Here is a 22,662-nt window from a genome sequence, read left to right as displayed (position 1 = left end):
GGCAACACAAAACCATCAAGCTGAGTTTTCAACGCCTGACTATAGATTGAAGGACTTTCACAATAACCTTGGGGAGCTCTCTTAAACCGGAAGCTTCGTCCTCCTAAAGAGAAGCCGAAAATATCCCTACTCTCCTCAGCGATCGGAATGCTAAAGAAAGCATTCTTCAGGTCAATGACAGAAAACCAGGCTGCCGAAGCAGGAATCAACGTCAACAAAGCAGTGATATCAGGGACAACAGGAAACTGTGGCACAACAATCTTATTCACTTCTCGAAGATCGATCACAAACCGATACACAGGTGGCTTAGAAGCATCAGTACGCTTAAGAACAGGCAAAACAGGACTGTTACACACATTTCCTCTCGTTTCTTCAACTACACCCTTCTCAACCAGATCATAGACAATCGCCAAAAGAGCTCTCTCACCATCGCTCGATATTTTATACTGGGGAATACGAGGTAGCTTAGCATTCGTTTTAAAGGTAACAACATACGGTGGAATCTGCAAAAGACCAACATCATTTGGACCCATAGCCCAAAGCGTATCAGGAAGCGAACGCAATTCCAGTGGTAAACAATCTTTAGACAAATACATTGGAGAAATCACTTTCTTACCAAGAGTGAGCTGTACTCCCGAAGGAGAACAATGTAATGTTGCATACAATCTTTTCAGCAAATCCAAACCCAACAAATTCTCATTACAACCAGTCGTTAGAATAAGTGGAGCTTCCAATTCACAAGGGCCAATGGAAAGGGACAGAGGACTAGAAACCGGATTACGAACTGGGGCGCCTGAAAATCCTACGGAAACATTGGTTAAGCCAGACAAAGGTGCGCCAGGGAGTTTAGAATGTATAATAGAACTCTTTGTCGCACCAGTATCCAAAAGAAAAGGTTCTACTACACCTGATGTAATCACTTCAACATAAGGTCCACTCTGATCTACTGGAACTGACACTACCCCCTCTCTTTGCCCATGGCTGTCATAGCTATCATTATAACCAGAACTCTCACCTTCAACATAGTAATCCTCAACATAATACTGGGGAGACTGTCCACTCGGAACATTCTGTCTGTCAAAATAATTTGCAGAATTCTGTAGGGAAGAGGAACGCTCATTCTGGGGAATCACACCACGACCTCTTCCTCTAGGCGCTTGCTGAAAACCACCACGACCTCTCTGACCAGGTGCACCATTCGCACGCTGTAACAAAGCCGGGCAACTATTCTTGAAATGACCTTCCTCTCTACAATAAGCACACTGATTAGGGCCAGGAAAGAATCGCTGAACATATGGCTCAGGCTTCTGTAACAATCTCTGAAATTGCGGAGGTTGCTGAAACTGAGGCTGATTCTGACGAGGCGGATAAGCTTGCTGCAAAAGAACTTTTGTCTTTAAATCTTTCGTTTTCTTCTCCGCTTTATCCTTCTCATCTTTATCCCTATTCTCGTAATATTGGGCAGTAGCCAATATCTGGGCCGACGAAGAAACATCCCATGACCTCTCAGAATCCTTCAACTTATTGGAAAGTTCAGGAAGCAAATTAAAGACAAATTTATCCACGAACAACCTTTGACCACCTTCCGTACTCATATCCTGACCACTATGATCAATAAACGTCTCTTCAAACCTAGTGAAAAACACACTCTCATCTTTCTTCTGCTTACATGCTGCTAACTTATCCCAATTCACTCGTAACGCAGGCATCATCGTTTTCATCAAAGTAATAATTCTTCCTGGCAATTCTGAAACCAAAGGTTCAGGTTTAGCACCTCCCTCTTGTCTACCATCTGCAGCAATAATATTCGCCCAAGTATCTCCTAATTCTGCTGCATGATTCTCATGACGAATCTTCGCCCACAAAGGTTGCGGAACTACATTACCCATCAACATATCTATGTCAGCTAAATTCATGATACATGCTTCTACTGTCTGAGACAACTCTTTGTAATAACCAGCAGGATTCTTACGAGGGTCAGGTAAGGTCTGCTTAAGAGCCAAGACCTCTGATCTCTTCCAAGGAACATGTACCCATATTCGCTGAAAATGCGCCGGAGCGGCAACAATAGCCCGATTTGCATCAGCCTGAACTGCTTCCTTCCATACAGGAGGAACTTCTCTCATTGGATACTGTCTCGTTTTTCTCCTAACAGAGGAATCAGGTTCGTACAATGTCTGAGGCGGAAGTCTAGACCTAAAAGACAGTATCGTCTCTACGGCGTCTGTAATATCAGATTCCACTATCATCCCTTTAGCAAAATCCGACTGAACATCAAGTAGTTCCTGCGGGATCAAACCCAAATCATTATCTTCCCATTCCTGATGCAGAAACATACACATCACATTAAAAACATACCTTTGCTTAGGCGGTTCCCACTGAAAGAAAACATCCATTACTGCTGGCAAATCATACCTTGAAGCATTTATAATCCATCTACGAGCCAACAAATCCAACACAGCCCATTCCTCGGAACCAGGAAGCTGACTACGACTCTGCTTACGTTCCGAAACAGGGGTCATATTCAGTGACCCAAACAATGGAGACAACAGAGTAGAAACAGTCTCTGTCATTCGTTTTCGAACAGAAGGAGAAGAAGCAGACATAAGAACAGGAGAATAAGTGTTTTGAGGCAAAGAAGGTGTAGGAACAAGAACAGTAGGAGTCTCAGATGCAGAAGCGGAAGGCAAAGGAGTTTAAGGCAAAGCTGGTAGCAAAGCTGGCGACCCTAGAGCGGGTTGCGCAGGAGGAGGCAAAACCGTCTGTGGAGCACCGGGTGGCTGAACAATAGCAGGAGGTTGAACAACAAAGGGTGGAACAACCGGTGGTAATGGAGGTGCAGTAGCACCCTGTACATAAGGAGGTGGCAATCTCAACAAGTGAGAAATCAAAGGATCTTTCTCAAGATCTTCAATCGCTTTTGGAGGAGACGGCAAGGCCGGATAACATTTATCTATAGCCATGCAACGCTGCCTATCTGACACCTCAATTGCTTTATCTTCCTCGTTTTCTTTAAACTGCCTAGCAGCTTGCATTATTGACACATTTTTTTCTCTTTTATCTCTTTTAGCTTGTTTAATTTCTCTCTGTTTGGCTTCTTTACGCCAAAGGCGGAAAGAGTCAAACATTGCCGGCCGGGCTTTCTTCTTGAATAACCCAACTTCTAGATTATCTAAAATATTTGATTCGAAACTACCATATTGGGGCCATCGTAAAACACCATCCTTTTTAGTGTAGCGGATCCATACTTCATTATAAGTAATAGGACCCACTCCGTGTTTTGAATAGAGCTCCTAAATCGGAGTTCCAACCGGAGGTATCGGACACGAGTCCTCTAGTCGGGAATCCTTGTTGCAACCACAACTAAACCATTTTCTAAGTTTGCTAAGACCAAGCATTTTATAACTCACTAATCTAGCTTCCAACTTCAAGGGGTTATCGACTATCGATAATCTCGCAAATATACGAGCCCCTCGGCTTCGATTGCTGCAGCAGTCGAATCAACCAAGAACCAAAAACCAAGAACCAAGAACCAAGCCAAGAACCAAACAAATTCATGGAAGCGACCTACTTAAACTTAACCAAAATATCTGTCACGCCACCAGAAGAACGTCTATCGTCTCGCTCTAAAAATCATCTATCGAGGGTCCAAGACAGGGCGACAGTCAGGGCAGCAGTCCTTCGTAGCCGTCGGAAAGCGGGAAGCCTCGCTGCAAACACCTTCGGTCCACGTCGACATACAGGGGTCGATGAAGTGGCGGCCTTCCTCCAGAATTTCCTCACGAAGCTCCTCACTATCCTCGTGCTTGGACCGGTACCGCTGAAGTCGCCCCACGTGGGCGCCAACTGAAGAACCGTGTCAATCAGAACCGGCGGCATCAGGGACACGCCCGATGTCTTCGGATTCTCCTGTCCTGGCAAACAGAGACACAGAATGCTTCTAGGTGGCGTCAGAGGTCAAATTTATTGGCTGCAGCCAGTAACAGAAGTCCTAGAAATCATCACGGTATGAGTTCTCAGGAGACTGCTCAACTTTACAAAGCAAGTCATCTCTTTTTATGCCAAACATTGTGCTTCAGGCAAACATTCCTAGTTTACAGTTTAACCAATCACATGTTTCCACAGCAATAAGTATTGCATAACGACAAACCTATTTTACAGTTGTCCGGCCCATGATCAATCACTGAACAAACCCAACATTCTTCTTTAGACAAGCCGGACAAACCCATAATAAAAGGACCACAACCCATATCATAAATAGACCATAAAAGTAGGAACAGAAAACAGATAGAAGTAAGATAAGGCATGTTTGTGTGCAGTAAAATTTTACGACGTCCTGTGCTCTGATCCTTAATCTAGATCAGCTAAAGGGCAGGAACTGGTTCAACAAGGTCAGCTTCAGGCAACAGGGTCAGTTTACTCAGGTCAAACAGAAGTCAGCACGAACTGGAGCTAAGGTGTACATGTACTTAAAAAGACTAGTTCATCCACAGTCATCGGCCTATGTGAGGGCAACCACAAAATGGCTGCCACACACAAAATGGAACCCAAGGATTCAAAACGAAATCCCTAAATACGTAGTGAATCCATCGGTCTAACATGATGAAAACACTCATACTTGCCGCACTAACTAGTTACGGTTCGCAAATATCAAATTCGTAACAAAACCATGCCATTTATAAAATGAGTTCAGAATTCACGGATCCACAAAGGAGGGGTAGGGTAGGAGAGAGTCTAGAAAGGGGTATTTTGGGGATCATAGTAGTGGTATGGGGTTTGGGGTTAAATGAGAGAGTGGATGTAGAGGATATACTGTGTGAAGTATAGGCTGAGAAATAGGGAAGTGCATTGGAAATGCTAAATTCGAAGAAAGTGATAAATGGAGGTTAGTATATTGGGCAGCATTTCTGGCCCTGACATTGGTCAGTTTCAAACAGGATCAAACAGGCCACTGCCCTTGTCCTCTACGCCCTTAGCTGAGACGCCCTAAGTCTGGCCTTTTATAGCACTAGTAATCAGGTGACCCTGTCAGCCAATGGGAACCCTAGCCATAACACTATCCAATCACAACACTAGCCCTAAAAATCTAGAACCAATTTGAGACCAGGACTTTACAGCCAATCTTAGCCCCAGTCCAAGCACCCAATCAGTTCAAAAATCCTAATCTCTACGTACATTAGAGGCCCTGGCCCTACCAGTAGTCCCACCCCAAGTCCAAGCAACCAATGGCACAGGAAGCCCTTGTCCCTACTTCCAATAGAAGCCTAACCCTACTCTTAGTCCCACAATCGGCACAGCAACCAATCACACCAGAAGCCCTAATCACTACTTCCAATTAAAAGTCTAACTCTAGCCCTAGTCCCACCCTAGTCCCAACAACCAATAACACAGGAAACCCTAGTCCCTACTTCCAATAGCAATCCTATCCCTAGCCCTAGTTCTAACCCATCATTGATTGAATCACAGACCCAGAAACCAATCAGAAAACCCAACCAATGAGGACACTAACTCTAATCCAATAGAAACATCAGATACAACCACCAATCAGTGTACACATGTACCAAACAATATCAGACCATATAAGGTCCTAGCGACCTCAGACAAGGCTTGCTGGCCAGGGAGTTGGAAGCTGCTTTTCCTGTTCAGAATCTCCTAGGATGGTACAAAAGGGGGTGGTGATGGACGGAGCATCTGAACCTATCAAACACTCACACCCAGTCAAAAGATCTGGGTTTAAACCATCACCGTTCTTTAGCCCACTCTACCACCCCAGTTCGGACATGGCTATATGCAAATCAGTCTGACCCTGTGCCTCATGGGAACAGTCCAGCACGAACTGCCAAGCCATGCCTTCCCTGGATTGGAAACAAGCTTCCGAGGACCGGTTTCTGGCATTACAGCCGTCTTCAGCCCGGCTTTCTTGAATCCAGTGGCAAAGTGAGCAAGGGACTCACGTCTGAGCATACCCTGCCACACTTATGGTGGTCAAAACGGTACAAAAGGGGGTGGTGATGGACGGAGCATCTGAACCAATCAAACACTCACACCCAGTCAAAAGATCTGGGTTTAATCCATCACCGTTCTTTAGCCCACTCTGCCACCCCAGTTCAGACATGGCTATATGCAAATCAGTCTGAACCTGTGCCTCATGGGAACAGTCCAGCCCGAACTGCCAAGCCATGCCTTCCCGGGACCGGAAACAAGCTTCCGAGGACCGGTTTCTGGCATTACAGCCGTCTTCAGCCCGGCTTGCTTGAATCCAGTGGCAAAGTGAGCAAGGGACTCTCGTCTGAGCATACCCTGCCACACTTATGGCGGCCAAAATGGTACAAAAGGGGGTGGTGATGGACGGAGCATCTGAACCAATCAAACACTCACACCCAGTCAAAAGATCTGGGTTTGATCCATCACCGTTCTTTAACCCACTCTGCCACCCCAGTTCAGACATGGCTATATGCAAATCAGTCTGACCCTGTGCCTCATGGGAACAGTCCAGCCCGAACTGCCAAGCCATGCCTTCCCTGGACCGGAAACAAGCTTCCGAGGACCGGTTTCTGGCATTACAGCCGTCTTCAGCCCAGCTTGCTTGAATCCAGTGGCAAAGTGAGCAAGGGACTCACGTCTGAGCATACCCTGCCACACTTATGGCGGCCAAAACGGTACAAAAGGGGGTGGTGATGGACGGAGCATCTGAACCAATTAAACACTCACACCCAGTCAAAAGATCTGGGTTTAATCCATCACAGTTCTTTAGCCCACTCTGCCACCCCAGTTCAGACATGGCTATATGCAAATCAGTCTGATCCTGTGCCTCATGGGAACAGTCCAGCCCGAACTGCCAAGCCATGCCTTCCCTGGACCGGAAACAAGCTTCCGAAGACCGGTTTCTGGCATTACAGCCGTCCAATGGGGTGGCAGAGTGGGCTAAAGAACGGTGATGGATTAAACCCAGATCTTTTGACTGGGTGTGAGTGTTTGATTGGTTCGGATGCTCCGTCCATCACCACCCCCTTTTGTACCGCAGAATCTCCTAGGAGGCAGACAGGCTCAATCCACACTTTGGACTTCTGCAGGTAAAGGCCTCACTAACTTGAAATCAAACAATACTGTTTGAATAAAACGTTACTCCCTCTACTGGCCAAAAAACGAAGTGCACAGTCCCTTGTAAACACGGTTTAAACAGCTCACAGAAGCACCCTCTGATGTAGAATATCCCTGTTGCTGGGGGGAAAGCAGGGGGGCTGGTTTCACTGACTTGTGAACACAAAATGGTGGCTGGGGGTGCACTGTTTTAACATACAGGTCTTAGCACAGAGCAAAGGAGAAATTTGGAGGGAAAACTGAAAGTCATCAGCAATGAGAGGGAAAAACTACAGAGTTTGGACTGCAAATCCCACAATTCAACACGTTAAATGGAAGCAATAGTGGGCAGGAAAAAACACAAGTTTAAAACACAAAACAGGTGATAAAATATCCAATCCCAGGCAGGTTAAAACTACAATTTTTAAACTGTAACAACCACAGGCAAAGACAGAAATCACAGAAAGGGAAAATCGTTTTTTTAAAACTTTTGTTTTGGGGAAGAGACAGCACTAGTCTGCCTCCTTACCACTTCCTGGACGCTGCTCACTGCAGTCTGGGGCACAGGGAGGCTGCAACTCACAAGATGCTGCAGCTGAGCTGCCTCATATCAAGTGCTTCTTCCCAAATCCCAATCAATTGCTTAATATTGTGTCATGGTATTTGCCGTAACACACCTAATGTCTTTTGATTTAACTCCCTATGACAATTTATTTTTTCTCATGAAAATCATACTTTGGAAGGCTGAATATGTGTGGACTGGATTCTAACTCACCTTTAATGCTTCGTTTCAGAGTGGCCAGCGAATGATGAAGCTGGCTCTTGCAAATGTGAACGAATGAGCCAGTGGAACTTGCTCACCACAATGATGAAGCTGCTAAATAATGCTTCTAGGCATCATTTCTGTTTCCACGCCACTGTGTAACAACTAGGGAGTGAGTTTAGATGAGTTCTGCCTCCTGAGCGTGCTTTGGTAATCTGTTTGGAAGGGATGCTCAAGATAATAGCAGAGAGCTGCGCCAAGATCTCTGAGGCGTTGACTGAATTGGTCCAATGCTGACAAACTCCTGCCTATTCAACGAAGCCCCAAATGTTGGGTCCACAAGCTTTTAGAGGTAGACTTCCACATTGGACTCTTCCAAATAACTCACCCAATGCAGTCCAAGAGGTTTCCCTCTTATTAAACAAATATTGACTTGCTGCAGCCACCAAGGAGTCGGGAAGTCTAACCTGCCTCTCCAGAATAAAATACTGAAGGCAATCCTTCTTGCTTCTTTTGCGACTGGTAAAATGCATTTTGCCATGTACAGAAGGCAAAATGTGACTTGGTAGTCTGTTAGTGCGACTTTGTAACTTGATTCAGTATTAGGAAGGGGCGTGTTTAGGGCGTCCCTTCCTAATACCGAATAGCACTGGTATGTATGAATGTTTCGCGGCCTGTAATGCGGTTGTAAAACATTCCTAGTTACCACAAAGTTCAGGTTGGTGGTAACCCATTCGCAAACAGGAAGGGGTCTTTACGGTACCCCTTCCCCTTTGTGAATGTGGGCGCCAGCATTTTTTAAGAGCAGGTAGTGCCGGGAACACTGCCTGCAGCATAAAAATAAAAAGCTAGCTTTTCATTTTTTTTATTTTGGAACTGCATCCCATTTTCCTTTGAGGAAAACAGGCTATATTACAAAATAATAGATTGCTTTATTTAAATAGCAAACACAGACGTGGTGGTCTGCTGACCCCAGCTGGGCACCGTCCCTGTGATTGTAGCCATTCACAATGGGTTGGAAATTGCGAGCTGCCTCATGACTATTGATGAGGCAGGTCCATTTACGGGCCACTGCGAATCGCTAACAGTGTCAAACACACTGTTGTACGTCGCAGTTTGTGACTTCCTAATAGCGAATCACTAAAATTTGCTATTAGGAAATCACAAACATGTGATTTCGTACATCAGGTCCTTTATGTGTTGATTTTTGAAAGGGCTGCGTAATGGGTCTTCACTGTGCCCGGTAGACTCCGGCTCTCCATCTTCTCATCAGACTAGTGAACTGAGGGCAGAAACCCCTGGTCTTAAAGCACACTCCCTCAAGGCAAGTAAAGACTATCATACCAGACTATGATAGGCAAAATGTTCTTGTTAGCTATTGCTGCTGTGCCCTAACATAAAGAGCAACCTCATTCATGCACCTTTCACCTTGATGCAGGTCTCAGATGTCGATTCATTTCCCTGCCTCCTCCTCTGGGCTTGATTAACAGAAGTGTAGGTTTCACTGCTGGAAATTTACACTTGTAGGGTTAAGCCTACACAGTGCTTTAAATGGGCCGGTACTCACCGGTACTGAGTACCGGCACTTCTTAGTTTTATCACTCTGAGTACCGGCACTTCTCCACTGCCGAGGAGGGTACCGGTACTCGTGAAGCCCTGGTGCTGGCGGCCTGTCTCTGACAGCCAAGGCACTTCTGTAGTCCTCAGCCGAGCCCCCGCTGAACTATTCAGCTTGGGCTCATCTGCATACGCCTGGGTGTTCACCATCATGCTGTGTTGCAAACACAGAAATCAAGGCAGTCAGGTGACAGCGCTATTCAGAAAGCCGTGGGAGGTAACCAGGTTCAAATGGCTTTAATCCTACCTGATTCTTTTATGTAAGTGTCCACTATTGTTTGTCTCCTTGCCTGTGTGCTTGCCTGTGATTGTTTTTGTGTGAGAGAAATACTAGAGAGAGGGGGAGAGAATAGACACACCCTTTGAAGGTATATTAAAGGAAATGTGTGGAATGCTTGTGTATGCACCTCTGCTTGTTTCTTTCTGTGTCGAGCTCGAGAATATATGGTATTGTGCGAAGCAACAGCAATTAACAGGAGTGATGTTGCAAATATTACAAAACAAGGAATTGTGAAAATATCACGACGTTTGGCTTTCGTTGTGTAATGAGTAAACACACCTTCTTTGTTTATTGAAATACATTTCTAATGTGTTTTGGTATGTGCTGCAAGCAGTGGTAGAAGTGGGCGGGATCGGAAGGGCACGGCATGCCCCTACTTTTCGAATTTAACTAAGTCCGTTCCCCTACTTCTTCCTTTAAAAAATGCGTCCCAGGATGGCAGGAAAGCTCCGAACATCAAACATATTACAAAATCCTCCAACTCTGTGCGGTGCACATGAGGAAGGCCGCTGCAGTTGCCAGAACTTCCTCCCCCTTCCCCTCTGTATCTGTGGGCAGGGGCCTGCCCAGCAACACTGTAGGAGCCGTGTTGCACTGGAGGAGCAATCAATCTGCCCGAAAAAAACGGCTACCTCCGCTGGCCCGGCTGTGCAGTGATTAACGGCTCATTATTGAGGAGGCCACATACCTGCCCCCACTGTGACCAATATAATGTTCACATCAGGACACATTGGCAGCCCCGCCCTTGGCCCCATCTGCCCATTATTTTCGGGCTCATCCAGACGGACCCTGCCACAAGGAAAGGAAGAGGACTTCATGTGTAATTCGTGACAGACTGTGCCCAAACCTTGGCGCTTTTTTAAAAATAACTGTAAAATGTTTCATGTCTTATCAGCTGTTTTCCTAAAAGATGCGGTGCCTGTGCCATTCTACCCAAGTAACCACAGATGCCCACTGGGGAAACAGAAACCGGTTCTCTGCCGGACAGCTTTATTTTTATACCATCCCTTATAACACGAGCACTGAAGCAGACTTCAGCTAGCTGTGACAGGATATAAATGCCGAGTCCTTTTTGCCCACATTCTGAGATGGTTACCCACCCTTCTACTTAAAGCTCTGAGTTTACATCAGGTCTCCTCTCGCCTCTGGCATTATGCGATTTTGGTGATATTATGTAAACTGTCAGCTAGATCAAAATTGTTATATTCCATTTAACCCCCAAAAAATCCTGGGCGGGAGGAGGGGGCTGCAGCCTGCCCACCCCCATTGGGTCTTTATTGCTCCATGGACTTATTCACCATTCACTTGATGCAACAAAACTGAAATATTTTTACCACATGGGGGTTTTAACCATTGACCATAAACCAAATTAATGCATACAGCACAGCTGATCTTTGGTTTTGAAAAGCCTTGAAGGTAAAATGAACCCCTTGCCGAAACAATAGCCCTCTCCTAGCCGGAGGAATCTGCACACAAGTGTGAGGGGTGTGTGTGGGGGGGGGGGGGGGGGGGGGAAACAGATACACTGCCAACTGCGAAATATGTAAACTAGTCCAAAGCCCAGTATCCCCATTTGTTCACATTCTGTAATTCTGAGCAAATGTTATATTATGTATCATATTCCTGTGAGTGCTTGGGAAACAGCCAGAATCCTTGCCCTCCACACCTCCAGCATTAAGAGCTATATAAACAACCGATCTGCATAAACAAGCACTGCTAAATCCAACAGGTCTAGCTTGGATTGTAAATTAACACCTTTTGCAGTGAAAAAAACAATAAGAAGGGTTTGTTTTTAGTTCATCCTTGACTCAAGGAATTTAATGTGTGATGATGAAATTTACCTTTTGGGGCGCAAAATAGACCCTCATGCAAAACTTAAGAGGCGGCATGATCAGTGGTCGAAGTGGGCGGGACTGGAAGGGCACGGCGTGCTCCTACTTTTTAAATTTAACTAAGTCCTTTCCCCTACTTCTTCATTTAAAAAATGTGTCTTGTATTGCCTATGAGTGTTTGCTTTTTCCAGAATGATGTTACTTTTTTTCAAGCAGTGCATAATTTGAATTGAGACACATTAAGGTGTTTATAAAGGGGCACAATTGGGTTGTAGCTAAAGGCAGTGCAAGTGTCTCTCAGTGGGGTAGAAAGGTGCTCAGGGGGGGGGGATGTGGCAGTATCGTCATAGCTCCCAAATCTGGAACTGGGGAAAAAAGCTTCATGAACAGTCCACCAGACCACTCTCCTGAGGGAGAACATTCCCCCACTAGACAACAGAAGCCCTGGTCTCTTAGCACCAGCAGGTGGACCCTAGCAGGGGCAAGTGTGGGATAACCTTGAATGTCTGTCCACCACAATCCATACTGAAGTTCACCTCCAGTCTTGCAGGCAGACCTACAAAGCAGCACACCCTAGATCAGCAGAGACTTTGTCACTGAGGTCACAGGTCCCTTGAGCCCAGTCTGCCTCACCCATTAGTGCCTCATTGGCCTTGTTCCAGCAGTAGTATGGCAACTCACCAGGGATCGGCAATCTGGGATTTGTCACACCTGACTGAGGGGCATATTTATGAGGGCCTTTACGTCATGCTTGCACCAGGGAAAGTGGTACATGCATAACACAAATTTGCACGTCATATTTATAAAGTCACGCAAAGCCACTTTGCATGGCTTTGAATGGTTTCATAAATATGGAGTAATGCAACACAGTGCAAATTGCTGCTTTGCGTTACTCTGCACAAGGGAGACGTTGCAGTGGGTGTTCCCAATCAACTCTTCCGTTTTTTTACACAATGAATGGTAAACCTGGGACTGCATCAAAATCTTACGCCTCCCCAAGGGAGGCACAACAAGGAGAAATATCTTTATTTCTCCCTGTTTTTTCCTTTATCTATATGTGCTGCACACATAGAAAGAGGAAAAAACCTCTCTGGATTGTTTTTGTGCAGGAAGGTGCCCCTTCCTGCACAAAAACAATCCTGCATGCAATGGAGGTACCCTTGCACCTTGGTGCAAGGGTGCTTTCGTTGGCACTAGGCTGACGGAATGGCACCAGTGCACTTGGATAAACATGTATCTATTGGTTGCATTGAATAGGGTTATAAACTGTAACTCATCAGTGAAATGCCAAACATAGTAAAAATTGGGATGTTTCGCTCTTTCTAGCCACACCTCTGACTCCGCCCACTGACTCAACCCTCATATTATTCCTGCCCCCTGATGCTACACCCACAGTTCCCCTACTTTTTTTCCCCCACTTCGACCACTGGCTGCACGTAGTATATAAGTCAAGAAGCATGTCTTCCCCTAAGCCCCGCCCCAAGCCCTGCCCACTCGCCACATTTAATGAGTCCCTGCACTTTTCCACCCCCATTTAAGCACTGAGCCTACAGATCACACACACTTTCAATTCTCCTATCCCTCGCGGACGCCTTCGACTCTATGACTGGTTACAGGCTGTTTGTAAGTTTACAATGTCTATTTCAAGAGAGCTGCAATGAATCACAATGTTGAAACTGTAAGTCACTAATACATTTGTGATTGCAATATCATTTTAATATATTATTTGGCTGTTTTGTCCTTGCAGAGACTTTCACTTAGAGCAAAGGAAGCTTGCACAGGTTAAATGTCTTTAAGGGTGTAAGTGTACCTGAAAATGTTGGTTCAAACCCATATATTCACAAGTTGTGGGTGTTCATCCACTCGGGCAGATTTACTCACATGGAAATGATGCCATACTATTGGAGTTCTGGGTGGGTGCAAGTCTATTAGCAAGTTCAAATCCATGTTTTGCATATCACTGATATGAATGTGCACTGCTCAGTGATGGTGATGGCACACCTATGTGTTACTTAATTGTACAAATAACTTTGGTAATTGACTCTAAGGCCTTGATTAAGAGTATAGGTGGTAATTATCCCTCATAATAACTAACGATACCACAGGGTACGCTATTTATCGAGTGCGATAAATACCACCTATTATGACTTGTTGGGGAATAAAGTGTAGATTTTTTAGTTTAATGCACTATCATCCGCATGATACGGTAAATGCTGTATAGTCTTCCACTGTTAAAGTTTGCTGCTCACAGTTTAAACAATACATTTAAATAAAAAAGCAGGTCAGGGGACGTGACATCTATGCGTGTTTGAAGTTGCAAAGTTCATTGACACACAATTTCATGAATTTCTCCTTAAGGTTTTGAATATTCCTGGAGTGTGAAGCTTGTGAAATAAAAAAAAAGTTAGGGCTTCAGTGATCACTTGTGGCAGCGGGAATACCTTCCCACTGCAGCAAGCGGCAACAGTAGGCAGCAGTAGCGGCTCCTGCAGGTAAGGGTGGTGGGGCGTGGGTGTCGACAGACGGAGGAATAGTATTTATTTATTGATTTAGTTTTCCTTATTCCGTCGTCTGTCGACATGCCCGCCCGCCCCACCTCACTTACCTGCAGGAGCCGCGACTGGTAGGTGGCCAGTCTGTTATGTGTTGGTGCCATTGCATGCCCCCTTGGTCCATACCCGGTCCCTCAGAGGGTCCTCTACTAGATCAACTCCGGCCCCTTGAAAGCTTCCACCATGGCTCTGTACGTGCCCCCTCCAGGGCCTCCTTCCAAGGAGCAGGGACCAATGCCAAGAGGAATGCCATCTGACATTGAACCACCCTATTGGGGTGTTGTCTGCCAGAGGGTCTCCTGAACTTTCCTCCCCCTCCCCCCCGCCCCCAACTGGTCAATCAGCAAAACGCACTAAATACCCACTAGGGCATTTGTGCTCGTGCATCTGTCCCATTAACATAAATGGGTAAAGAGATGTTACTTGTGTGCATGTGATGTCCTGTCCCTTTCTTGGGGCACCCCAGCACTCTAGCAGTCACAATCACAGAAGGGCCACGGAGACAGTGGTGACCCCGTCTGCATTACTCTAGTGCCCAGGGAGAACTACAGGTGTGTGGACACACCTGTGTGCTCCCAGGGTAGAAGTTGTACAGGAGAACGCCCAATAGCTGGTCCCAACTCTGAACAAACCACGCGCACACACTCTGAGTAGTTGGCCAAAGTTCTTCAGCACTTTAGAATGTTTGTCACCTGCACTTTCGTTGTCCTTTGCACCCGATTCTTTAGGGGACACTGAAGTCCTTGTTTCTTGGCTAATGTGTGACTTTCCTGCCTGACTGTAGGCAGGGCTAGCAGCGACCCCGGGTGGCATCCGTGGAGCTGTGGCTCTGAGAAGCGGTGGGTCTCGTTAGTTTACTCGGTAAATACACAGGGGTTATTGAGTATCCTGCGAACTTCCTACCAATTCAATATTTGCTGCACGTGAGTGGCTGTACTGGGCAGCGTCGCCATTACCAGGCACAGCCCCCGCCAGGCCTAGGGGAACTCTTCTACTGTGTCGAAACTTGCAGCAGAAGACTAGCATGCATCATTGTTTTACCAACAGTTGAAGAGTAAGACTGGAACAGGGCAGTGTTATCCATGCTGTGAGAACTGAGGAGGGCCAAAGTCACAAACAAGTCCACCAAGTGCCGGAGGCAGTCCTTGACGTCACCAATAAATCATATGAATTACATCGCGGTGCTGTCCCATGACCAATACCTTCGGGTCGAGTTCGCGCTATATAAAACTGCAAAAAAACCACAACAACGTCTTATGGCCGCGACTACTCTATATAAAATAGATCCTGGAGTAATTTAAATGATGATGGCCTAATCTACATAACTTCAAGAATTTCGGATTACATTTATACACAATTCCTGAATTGATTCAATGTTGCAGAAAGATGCCACATTCGAGGCACATGATATGGTGGGAGTGCAGGAACTAGGGGAGTGGCCGGGATGAGAGTTGCTGTTGCTGTTGTTTGTGGCACTGCTGATTTTGACAGTATGTGTGCGCGCAAAGCAAAACGTGTTCTCGAGTCCAAAACGGACACGAGGACGCATTTCACACTAAAATATAGGGCCACGTGCCAGATTTGAATTACATGTAATTACACCAAATTTCCCCCCAAAATTCGCATACCTACACAACAGTTAATTTCGCTAATTTCGCTCCACAGTTAAAAAACAAGCATTGGCATAGCCAATAGGTCTCGCATTTTGGACCTTATACGTGTTTAGCAAGAGCTGTTGGCGTTGCCAATGTTTTTAAGCTATGCTGTACAGCATCGTTGCTGCTGTGCAGCATGTTGAAAAGTGTAATAAAAAAGTGTTATAAGCATTTTGTTACCTTATATATAACCAAGAAGACAATATGTACAACCGAATTAAAAAAGAAAAAAAAAGTCTTCTAGTTGCTTGCACTGCTGCTGCCTGAGCTGTACCTGCTCCATGTGAGAGGGAAGCTTGCACTGCTGCGGCCTGTGCTGTGCCTGCTCCGTGTGTGAGGGAAGCTTGCACTGCTGCTGTCTGTGCTGTACCTGCTCTGTGTGTGAGGGAAGCTTGCACTGCTGCTGCCTGTGCTGTACCTGCTCTGTGTGTGAGGGAAGCTTGCACTGCTGCCGCCTGTGCTGTACCTGTTCTGTGTGTGAGGGAAGCTTGCACTGCTGCCGCCTGTGCTGTACCTGCTCTGTGTGTGAGGGAAGCTTGCACTGCTCCTCCCTGTGCTGTACCTGTTCTGTGTGTGAGGGAAGCTTGCACTGCTGATGCCTGTGCTGTACCTGCTCTGTGTGTGAGGGAAGCTTGCACTGCTGCTGCCTGTGCTGTACGTGTTCTATGTGTGATGGAAGCTTGCACTGCTGCTGCCTGAGCTGTACCTGCTCCATGTGAGAGGGAGGCTTGCACTGCTGCCGCCTGTGCTGTACCTGTTCTGTGTGTGAGGGAAGCTTGCACTGCTGCCGCCTGTGCTGTACCTGCTCTGTGTGTGAGGGAAGCTTGCACTGCTCCTCCCTGTGCTGTACCTGTTCTGTGTGTGAGGGAAGCTTGCACTGCTGATGCCTGTGCTGTACCTGCTCTGTGTGTGAGGGAAGCTTGCACTGCTGCTGCCTGTGCTGTACGTGTTCTATGTGTGATGGAAGCTTGCACTGCTGCTGCCTGAGCTGTACCTGCTCCATGTGAGAGGGAAGCTTGCACTGCTGCGGCCTGTGCTGTGCCTGCTCCGTGTGTGAGGGAAGCTTGCACTGCTGCTGCCTGTGCTGTACCTGCTCTGTGTGTGAGGGAAGCTTGCACTGCTGCCGCCTGTGCTCTACCAGTTCTGTGTGTGAGGGAAGCTTGCACTGCTGCTGCCTGTGCTTTACCTGCTCTATGTGTGAGGGAAGCTTGCACTGTTGCTGTCTGTGCTGTACCTGCTCTGTGTATGAGGGAAGCTTGCACTGCTGCTGCCGGTGCTGTACCTGTTCTGTGTGTGAGGGAAGTTTGCACTGCTACTGCCTGTGCTGTACCTTTTCTGTGTGTGAGGGAAGCTTGCACTGCTGCTGCCTGTGCTGTACGTGTTCTATGTGTGAGGGAAGCTTGCACTGCTGCTGCCTGTGCTGTACCTGCCCTATGTGTGAGGGAAGCTTGCACTGCTGTTCCCTGTGCTGTACCTGTTCTATGTGTGAGGGAAGCTTGCACTGCTGTTCCCTGTGTTGTACCTGTTCCGTGTGTGAGGGAAGCTTGCACTGCTGCTGCCTGTGCTGTACCTGCTCCGTGTGTGAGGGAAGCTTGCACTGCTGCTGCCTGTGCTGTACCTGCTCCGTGTGTGAGGGAAGCTTGCACTGCTGCTGCCTGTGCTGTCCCTGCTCTGTGTGTGAGGAAGCTTGCACTGCTGCTGTCTGTGCTGTACCTGCTCTGTGTGTGAGGGAAGCTTGCACTGCTGCTGCCTGTGCTGTACCTGCTCTGTGTGTGAGGGAAGCTTGCACTGCTGCTGCCGGTGCTGTACCTGTTCTGTGTGTGAGGGAAGTTTGCACTGCTACTGCCTGTGCTGTACCGTCCCTAACACAGGAACGCATCCCTGGCAGAGGACACAGTCACACACGAGGAAGTGAGTAGTGTAATGCTTGTTCTATGTTGTTTGCTAACATGAGAAAGCATTTTTACCATACTGGGACCGGAATGACATGGATATTTGCTTTACTGTTAGCAGTAAGTCAGGCCTGTTATGTCGACATAGTGATAAGACTCTCCTGTTATGAGTACGGCCCGATAAGGTGCATGCAATATGTGCAACATAAACGGCATATTAGCAGGATAATTACAATTACAATGCTGATCCTGACATGATGAGGTGAATCTCATGTTTAATCTAGAGCGTGTGGCTACTCTGCAGCTTGCTGATACTGGCCTAAGTGACCCTAATGCAGAAGCCTACTCTGCTGCTAGTGGGTCCCGGTATGGAAGAGACTAGTATTTCCGGAGGCTAGTGGTCGCATGTGGTTAAAGATTGGAACATGGGCTCTGTGCGAGCTCCCTCACCAGCCAGGAGAGTCACAGGATACCTGTTGTGTCTAAAGGTTGGTGCAACCATAAATTAGACAGTGTCACTGGCCGGTATAGCAGTGTGCTATGTAATCTAAACTAGATGCTGCCTAATGTGTGTATAAGTCAAAAGTGGTGAGAGCGGGAAGTGAAATCGGGAGGGTGAAGTGTGGTGATTACGGCAAAGTAATGTGTTCAGTGTGTGCCCAATAAAAATACATTTTTAACGAAGTGTGTCTATGAAAAGTGTATCTAAAAATAATCTGATAACTACCAGACCACTATACTGTGTGAAAGCATACAGTTTGGCTGTGACTCCAGCTGGAGGGTGATGGGCAATTACAAGTGAGCATGTTACAAAAGCAAACGTTACGTTACATGAGAGAGCCAAAATGGATCAAGGGAGCAGCAGGGCAGGGGGAGAAAGGACGGAGGGGTGATTTTGCGAGGCTTCTGGCGGGGGGGGGGGGAGAAAGGAGGGGCAGCGGAATGCGTGCGAGGGGAGGAGAAGTGTGGCAGGCAGATGTGCGGCCTGGTGAGGGGGCGGGAATGCGAGAGCCAAAATGGATCAAGGGAGCAGCAGGGCAGGGGGAGAAAGGAGGGGTGATTTTGCGAGGCTTCTGGCGGGGGGGGGGAGAAAGGAGGGGCAGCGGAATGCGTGCGAGGGGAGGAGAAGTGTGGCAGGCAGATGTGCGGCCTGATGAGGGGGCGGGAATGCGAGCCTGGTGGGGGCAGGCGGATTACGGAGATGCTCGTGCTTGTGTGGTCACGTGACCCGCTTTGTGGCCACGTGACCTCACATGCACTGTGAAGAAACGCCAGTGGTTTCACTAGCCGATCGAGCACTTGAATTTGATCCTATCCATTCCTGCGGAATGGGACAGGCTCGACCTAAAAACAAGAAAGAGTGGCGAGGAATGGGTGACATCTGAAGACAGCCCAGGCCAGCCAGTACCCTTGCGAGGCTGCCGGACATTCCCTTTCCAGTATCATTGATTGTGCATTATTTTAATAATGGCCCTGGGCTCTGTTCCGCCGGGGGCTCTTTCAGAAGCAGGCATCCAGGCTGTGCAGCTGTGACTACTTCTTTCCAAGTGTGATTCTTACTCTGAGGGGGCGCAGAGGCGGCGGAGCTGACATCACTCACGAGGTGCGACATTCATGCTGAAGTTCGTGGAAATGTTCTGTGCGTGCTCCTCTCTCACATAGATGTACATTTTGCATCTGCTGGGCACATCAACAATTCACATCAAACTCCCTCATTAGCACTGTGTCGTTTCAGGGCAGAGTGCCAGGCGATGATTGGGTGAGCGCGAGCTCTGCTGAAGAGCGGCCCACAGGCAGGGGGGCCCGAGGCAGAGGGGCTACAGCAGAAAACACAAGGAGATGATGGACGGAGCACTGAAACTTTTCAGACGCTCACCCCCAGTCACTGATCTGGGTTGAATCCATCATCGTTCTTTAACTCACTTCACCACCCCAGTTCAGACCCAGCCATATGCAAACCAGTCTTGACCCTGTGCCTCATGAGAACCGAGTCCAGACCGAACTGCCAAGCTGGGTCTTCCCTGAACTGGAAACAAGCATCCACTGGATTCAAGCTAGCCTGGATGATAAGGATAAGGTTTAAATAAAAAAAAAAGAATTTCGTTGCGCGCACTGCATCGCATTTGGTGCTGCAGTGCACTCAACAAAATTCGTTTTATTTATTTAAATGTTTACTTACCTGGGAAGCTCCGTAATCCATACATTACTACCCCCCACCCTGCCCCTCCCGCTCCCCACGTCACCGCCCTGCAGTTACTCCTTCTGCCGGCCGTGGCTGGATGTTACCATGAAACCGGTCCCAGGATGCTTGTTTCCGGTCCAGGTAAGACCTGGCATGGCAGTTCGGGCTGGACTGTTCCCATGAGGAACAGGGTCAAGACTGATTTGCATATGGCTGGGTCTGAACTGGGATGGCAAAGTGAGCTAAAGAATGATTATGGATTCAACTCAGATCTGTGTCTGAAAAGTTTCAGCTCTCCGTCCATCATCTCCTTATGTTTGCCTTGTTCGCCCTAAGTTGGCATGGTATACCCAGATGTGGCTCTCTTTCTCATTTTCCCACTGGATTCAAGCCAGCCTGGCTGATGAGGGGTGTTAACCCAAAACCGGTCCCAAGATGCTTGTTTCCGGTCCTGGGAAGACCTGGCTTGGCAGTTTGGGCTGGACTGTTCCCTTGAGGCACAGGGTCAAGGCTGATTTGCATATGGCTGGGTCAGAACTGGTGTGGTGAAGTGAGCTAAAGAACTAAGATGGATTCAACCCAGATCTGTAACTAGGGTGAGTGTCTGAAAAGTTTCAGCACTCCGTCCATCATCTTGTGTTTGCTAAGCTGAGATAAATGCCATCAATGTTGCATTAATTTCACCACCACCAGTCAACACTATGAACTCTTTACACTCGTCTTCTCGGATGGTGACGGTGAGTTCTGATTATCTGACTGCCTTTGCCACCATGTTGCTCAACCCATATCTCTGAACCTGGGTTATCTGTTGAATCCTCGAAGGCCTGATCAGGCCACAGTTTCAGGGTATTTGCAGGGGTATCCTCAAAATGTAAATGTGTGGCCACTGAAACGGATTTGTGGTACATAACATGTAAAAAGCTTTAAATGAGATATCATAACATGGGCCTGGTTTACAGGATTTTTCAGTGAGTGTGTGTAATTACCTCTACCGTAATCTGAATTTATGGAAGTGGGTCACACCAACTCATGGAGGAAAGCTTTGACTATTAAGACCTGTATGATGGGGGTGAGTGAGAGGGCTGTCTGGGAGAAACCAGTGATGCCCCTAGAGATATTCCTCTCAATAGCACTCTCTGTGAGCCCTGCATTTTATCAATCAGCTTTAGGAAGAGTACAGACCTGCCCAGCCTTGCATGAAGGTAAACAAAAGGTAAAGCATCATACACTCATCATCTTGTGGATGATGCGTGGGGCAAGCATTTGAAGATAGAGAACCATCCAACACTCTCCAGGCATCGAAGCCAGATCTACAAGGTTTGCAATAAGATGAGTTTCTACAACTGGGTGCCTGCCCGACAGAGAGGAAGTATATACAAGATTACAGAACTTTAAGAATTAAATTAAGGTGCAGCTGTTTTAGTCTCTTCACATTCTGACTACGTGGCAACGACTCGCTCTTTTGAAATCTTTGTTGCAATAACCTTTAAAATATCCGAAAATTATGATTATGAAGATATTACTGCTTCTACTACTTCTGCTACTACCTATAATGAAGTCGTTCTTTTCAAGAGTCTTAGATTGAGACACTTAGCGAGGAGTAAGGAAAAAGCTGATGCAAATTTGATAGGATCTGTACATGGCAGACAAAAGAACAAAATAGTGCCCTGTTTGAAAGGTGACGGAATCGAACAGGGCTTTGCATGCTCTGTGGTTCTTATACTGACATGACATTGGAGCAGGCCATTCTTTGTTAACTCTACCACATGTTGCAGGCTGTCTGTTGTAAAAGACCTAGGAGTAGATTTACAAGGCCCTTATGATACTTTTGCGCAGTCATTGCATCACTTTTGTGATGCAGCGGCGGCATAAGCAAGTTGGCCAATTACAAAGTGATGCATCTAGGGAGATGCGTCATGTTGTAAAGCCCTGCGTCACCTTATACCTGCGTCAGGTATAATGTATGCAGAGTGGGCATTCCCACGCAGGAAAGCCCCGTAAAAGTGACGCAGACAAATCTTGTAGATTTCATTGCTCCACTTCTAGGACGCCATTGCATCAAAAACGTTACGCCTGCTTGAAGCAAGTGTAAGGAGTGAAGCAGTACAATAAGCATAGGCCTTAACATGAATTACTGGAGTTGCATCGTGCTTGCGACATGACTCCAGCAATGCGTGACTTTTGGGCCAGCAGATACGTCAGAATTTCTGATGCATCTGCCAATCCTTGCGCCATGGTGCGCCGTATACGGCGCACCCATGGTGGCGCAAGGGTAACGCAGGCTGGTGCAGGCAAACTGATGCATCTCTACAGATGCATCAGTTTCTTGTAAATCTGCCCCGTAGTCCCAGATTTACCAAAGGCTTGCATTGCTCTTGCACCACGCAAGAAGATGCAAGGCAACGCATGCCTTTTAGTAGCATTTACTAAACCACGCAAAGCTGCCATGCATGCCTCTGCATGAAACAGTAAATCCAGAGTAACGCAAAATAGTGCAAATCATTTCCTTGGGTTACTCTGTGTTGGGAGGGTGTTCGCACACATCCACCCATGAATTTTGACACAATCCAAGATTTGCTAAAGGTTAGTAAACCTGGTATTGCATTGAATTGACACGCTTTCTCAACAGAGGCCTGCCAATGAGGAAAAATATATTTATTTTTCCTCATTAATTTCTCTTTCTACATGTGCTGCATTCTGCAGCACACATAGAAAGGGAAAACTTAATCAAAGGATTGCTTTTGTGCATGAAGGTATCCTTTCCTGCACAAAAACATTCCTGCCTGTAACTCAGGTACCCTTGCACCAT

Source organism: Lissotriton helveticus, chromosome 7 (assembly GCF_964261635.1).
Source record: "Lissotriton helveticus chromosome 7, aLisHel1.1, whole genome shotgun sequence".
In the NCBI taxonomy this organism is placed as follows: Eukaryota; Metazoa; Chordata; class Amphibia; order Caudata; family Salamandridae; genus Lissotriton; species Lissotriton helveticus.
The sequence above is the reverse complement of the archived record's forward strand: the minus strand, read 5'-3'. Positions refer to the sequence as shown.